Source organism: Mustela erminea, chromosome 8 (assembly GCF_009829155.1).
Source record: "Mustela erminea isolate mMusErm1 chromosome 8, mMusErm1.Pri, whole genome shotgun sequence".
Classification (NCBI taxonomy): Eukaryota; Metazoa; Chordata; class Mammalia; order Carnivora; family Mustelidae; genus Mustela; species Mustela erminea.
The window spans coordinates 38,041,817-38,047,816 of NC_045621.1; positions in this window are offsets into that span (position 1 = coordinate 38,041,817).

Genomic DNA, 6,000 nt, shown 5'->3' on the forward strand with positions numbered 1-6,000 from the left:
CACCCAGAAGATGGAAGCATCGTCCTATATCTACCTTTGGTAAGGATAATCTCTCCTGCCCCTTATATCTTCTTTCAGCTTCTTCCTCTGCTAACCCTGCAGGAGTCACAGGCCCCCTGGGGGCTTGAGGGAAGCTGACTAGAAACCTTAATTCCCCCTTGAAATGTAGCAAAACACATTCACAGGTTCCAGGGATTAGGGCATCTTTGTGGTAGTAGTTGGTGTTACTTTGCCTACCACATTTGCTAAAATGAGATTGTTTTTTGGACCTCAAAAAGACCAAAGGACTTTTTATTATTTAAGAATGACCAGGGTTCCTGGGTGGCTCAGTGGGTTAAGCCTCTGCCTTCAGCTCAAGGTCATAATCTCAGGGTCCTGGAATTGAGCCCTGAATCAGGCTTTCTGCTCAGCAGGGAGCCTGCTTCCACTTCTTTGTCTGCCTGACTCTCTGCCTACTTGTGATCTCTCTCTCTCTGTCAAATAAATAAATCTTAAAAAAAAAAATGTCCAAAATGTTAATCCAAACCACAAAAAAAATCCCACCTCACACCCATTTGGTTGGCTACTATGAAAAAACACAGAAAATGAGAAATGTTCAAAAGGGTGTAGAGACATTGGAATCCTTGGGCACTGCTGGTGATTGTTAAATGGTGCAACCATAATAGAGGACAGATGGAAGTTTCTTCAAAAAAAATTAAAAATGGGACCACTGGATTGACCCAGCAATTCCAATGAATCCCATACTTTTGAAAGTAGAGTCTAGAAGAGACGTTTGCATGGTCATGGACATAGCACTATTCACAATAGCTAATAGGTGGGAGCAATCCAAATGCCCGTTGATGGGTGAATGGGTAAAAAAAGTAATCTATACATATGTTGGAATATCATTCAGCCTTCAAAAAAAAGGAAATCCCATCAAAACTACAACATGAATAAACCTTGAAGACATTGTGCTAAGAGAAATAAGCCAGTCACAAGAAGACAAATGCTGTTTGATTCTACTTAATATGACGAATCTAAAGTAGTCAAATTCATAGAAACAGAGAATAAAGTGGTGATTAGTGGGGGGGGGTGTTGCTAGGACTGGGAAGAGGGGGAAAATGGGAGTTGTTTAATGGGTGTAAACTTTGAAATGAACTTTTTTTTTCAGATGATAAAGTTCTGGAGATCTGTTTTACAGAAATATGAATATACTTGATGTTTTCAAACTGTACACTTAAAATGGCTCAGACAGTAATTTTAATGTTATGTGTTTTTTAGCAACAGGAAAAAAGAGTGATAGACATTTCTATGACATATACGCAGTATGTTAGGCTAAGTGTATGTGTGTGTAGAGAAATTTATATTTCTGTATATAAAGATTTTATTTATTTGTTTGACAGAGAGAGACACACAGTGAGAATGGGAACACAAGCAGAGGGAGTGGGAGAGGGAGAAGTAGGCTTCCTACTGAGCAGGGACCCTGATGCGGGGCTCGATCCCAGGACGCTGGGATCATGACCTGAGCCAAAGGCAGACACTTAATGACTGAGCCACCCAGGCATCCCCATTTCTGCATATATACATGTATGGTTACAGGACCATTTTTGGGCAATTGAGTCTGGCATATTTCAATGAGTTAAGCTTAGATTCAGCCTAGTGGTGTCATTGTAACTATAGTTTATGATGCATTAATGTTTTTTAAAATTCAGAAATATTGCTCAATCATTTGTATTATTGACTGAATGTTTGTGTCTCCTTAAAATTCCTATATTTAAAACTAATCCCCAATGTGTGGTATGTGGAGGTAGGGCCTTGGCAGGTGCTTAGGTCATGAGGGTGGAGCCTTCATGAATGGGATTAGCCCTTATTAAGGAGATCCTAGGGAGCTCCCTTGCCACTTCTGTCATATGAAGGCACCACATAAAGACTGTGGCCTAGAAGAGGGTGCTCACCCAACCATGCTGGCATCCTGATTTCAGATTTGCAGCCTCCAGATCTTTGAGCAGTAAATTTATGTTGTTCAGAAGCCTCCCAGCCTGTGCTATCTAGTTCCAGCAGCCCGAACAGAGTAAGACACCTAGCCTCGAAAGTCACACAGGACAACCTCTGCAACATTCCCTGTGTGAGCACTGAGGCAACAAGTCTAGTCACTTGTAAGGGAAGGGGCATTAGATTCCATCTTTTGGAGGTAACAATGTCAATGACTTTGTAGATATATTTACAAATAACAATGCCATGTGATTGGTTTTGCCAATGAAAACCAAAACATGTCGCTTCCAGAGGAAAACACATCTTATTTTAATTTAAGAGCTTATTTTAAGAGTGATTTAAGAGCTAAGATGTGATTTCCCACATTCTTGCCCCTTTCCAATATTGAGGTTTATGTGTTTATCTGAAGAGGTAAAGCTGAGTTATTGCATGAGGGACAGCTGTCCTAGAAAGTAGCCCTGACCTTCAGGGGACCTTACATGAGTGATAAATAAACTATTGTTTTGAGCCACTGAGAGTTTATTTTATTTATTTTATTTTGGGGAGGGTTCTTTTTAAAAATTTAAATAGAATTAATTAACATACAGTGTATTATTAGTTTCAGAGGTGGATTTCAGTGATTTATCAGTCTTATATGACACACAGTGCTCATTATATCATGTGCCCTCCTTAATGCTCATCACCCAGTTACCGCATCCCCCCATCCTAGTTTGTTTCCACTCCAGCAACCCTCAGTTTGTTTCCTATGATCAAGAGTCTCTTATGGTTTGTCTCCCTTTCTGATTTCATCTTGTTTTATTTTTTCTGGGTTTGTTCCTTTAATTAACCAGAATCATGCTGTATGTATTGTTCTTTGATATGTTAATGTTCTAGCCTAGAACACTCCTTTTATCCATTGTAGAGTCTATGGAATTAGTGTCACTATTTGGGTTGCTTCATTCTGCTGTTATAATTATGCCCACTTTTGTGCATAAACTTGAGTATACCGGCTGGAATTTGAATCTTTCTTTTTGTTTTTTTTTTTTAGATTTTATTTATTTATTTGACAGACAGAGATCACAAGCAGGCAGAGAGGCAGGCAGAGAGAGAGGAAGGGAAGCAGGCTCCCTGCTGAGCAGAGGGCCCGATGTGGGGCTCGATCCCAGCACCCTGGGATCATGACCTGAGCCGAAGGCAGAGGCTTTAACCCACTGAGCCACCCAGGCGCCCCCCGGCTGGAATTTGAGGGGAAGAGTGTCAGTTTGAGTCCTTGTCAGTCTGAGGTGAAGGTGTGTTGACTTGGCATTGAGCAGGTGGCAAGCAGTACATGCTGACTCAGGCAGGAGGGTGGCTGGACTGTGGATTTGGGATCCACAAAGGCCTGTGGCATTTTGTGTGATGGAGACATGGCTGGTTTTGCTCCTGGTCATGAATTCCTTTAACTTTTGTTTTTCTGGGCAACTCTATCTCTCCTCTTCCGAATGAAAGCCTTACGGTAGAGCGTTCTTGGCTGCAGATTTTTTTCCTTTTAGCACTTTGAATATATCATGCCACTCTCTTCTAGCCTGTAAAGTTTCTGCTGAAAAACTCACTGGTAGCCTTATGGGGCTTCTCTTGTATGTAACTGCTTTCCTTTCTCTTGCTACTCTTAAAATTCTCTCTTTATCATTACTTTGGGCCACTGTATTTACTTTGTGTCTTGGTGTACACCTTTTGGGGATGGTCTTGTTGGTGGCTGTCTGTGCCTCCTGGATCTGGATTTCTCTTTCATCTCCCAGATTCAGGAAATTTTCAGCTATTATTTCTTTAAATAAATCTTCTTCCCCTTTTCTCTCTCTTCTCCTTCTGGGATCCCTATTATGTGACTGTTATGCTTGACAGTGTCACTGAGTTCCCTGGGTCTATAATCATTTTGTGTACTTGTGTACATTACTCTGTCCTCCAGGTTAATGATCTGTTCTGCTCCCTCTTGTTTGCTATTTATTCCAGGTGATCTATTTTTTAAATAAATTTTTTATTTTTTATGAACCTATAATGTATTATTAGCCCCAGGGGTACAGGTATGTGAATTGCCAGGTGTACACACTTCACAGCACTCACCATAGCACATACCCTCCCCAATGTCCATAACCCAACCACCTTCTCCCTACTCCCTCCCCCCCAGCAACCCTAAGTTTGTTTTGTGAGATTAAGAGTCTCTTATGGTTTGTCTTCCTCCCCGATCCCATGTTGTTTCATTTTGTCCTTCCCTACCCCCAAACCCACCACGTTGCCTCTCAAATTCTTCATATCAGGGAGTTCATATGATAATTGTCTTTCTCTGATTGACTTATTTCACTCACCATAATACCCTCTAGTTCCATCCACCCAGGTGATCTATTTTTAATTTCATTTAGTGAGTTCATTATCTCTAACTGCTTCTTTTTTTAGGTCTCCTATCTCTTTGTGGTGGGTCTCATGGAGGTCCTAACTCCTTTCTCAATTCTAGTGAGTATCTTTATGAGCATTACTTTAAATTCACTCTTAGATATTACTTATCTCCATTTTGTTTTGGTCTCTTATTACGATTTTGTTCTGCTCTTTCATTTGGGACAGTTCCCTCTGTCTCCTTACTTTGCCTATTTCTGTGTCTGCTTCTACATGTTAGGAAAGTTAGCTATATCTCCCACACTTGAAAGTAGTGGCTTTATGAAGAAGAGGTCCTGTAGTACCCCACAGTGCAATGTCTTCTTTTCACCAGAAACTTGTGCTTCAGGGGTGTCTCCTATGTGTGTTGCTACAGGGGTGACCTACCATTGTGGTGAAGCTGTGTTTGCCTTCAGTGTAGCCTGCAATGGTTCTCTGCCCGTTGTGGGCAGAGTCTGGTGCCTGTGGTATTAGTGGGCCAGTCTGGGGCTGCCTTGGGCTTGAGTTGAGTAAGACCAGGTGTTTGCCAGAGATGAAGTAGCACCAAGCTGCAGGGCACTTTTCCTGTGTTGTCCCCTGAGAAATTTTTGTTGCTGGGTGGGGCCCGTAGTTAGATCAGCTGCTTGCCCCCAGCCCACTGCAGGGGCCACAGTCAGACTGATGTGTGTTTATCTTCTCCTCTCCCTGGAGCAGGACTCACTTTGGAGTGGTGTTGGCCCTTGTCTGGGCTGCTTCCACACTGCCAGGCTTGTAGCACTGTTTTGATGGGATCTTGCCAAGAGTGATTGGAGGAGGTGGATCCACTTTGTTGTGGCCTTTTGTCTACCTCTGGCTGCAGGGAGTGTTCTGCCACTCTTCAGGTTGCTTTCTGGGTTATTTATGCTAATGTGGGTGTTCTCCAGGGGATCACCCTGCACAAGGTGAGCCTGGCTCCTATTCTGTCATTTTCCTGGCAGTCTCTAAGCCACTGAGATTTTAGAGTTACTGCACCATAACCCCTGACCAATGTTCCCCAGCATCCAAATTTGCAAGATGGATTGTTTCAGGACAACCCTGGAGATTACAGCATATGATTCAAAAAGATAGACTGCATTACCAATGTTCCTGACAGTATAGAAGAAGGGTTGGCAAACTAAGTCTCACAGACCAAATCCAGCCCACAGTCTGCTATTGCATAGCCTATAAATATGAATGTTTTTTCTATTTTTAAATAGTCGGAAAAAAAAACAAAAGAAGAATATCTCATGACATGTGAAAATGATGACATTCAAATTTCTGTGTCCATAAAGATTTTTTGGACCATGCCCATTGATTTAAGTATTACCAATGGCTGTTTCTCATCACAGCAGTGTCAAGTAGGTGCATGACCCCCACAGCCCAAATTAGTTACTATCTGGTTCTTTGCAGAAAACTTTCGCTAACCTTGGCCAAGAAAGACAGCCTGGCAAAACACGGAATCTGATGACTTTGATTTGAAATATGGTTCAAGAAAGTTAGGAATAGATTTAAGAAACACCTTAACCAATCAATTTTCTTTGCATCTATATTTTTATTGGCTCATAGGTGATATGGGATAAAAAAGAATCTGTCTAAATAAGTTTAAAAGCTTCTTGAATAAATACACACTACAATTCCTAAGAAGTA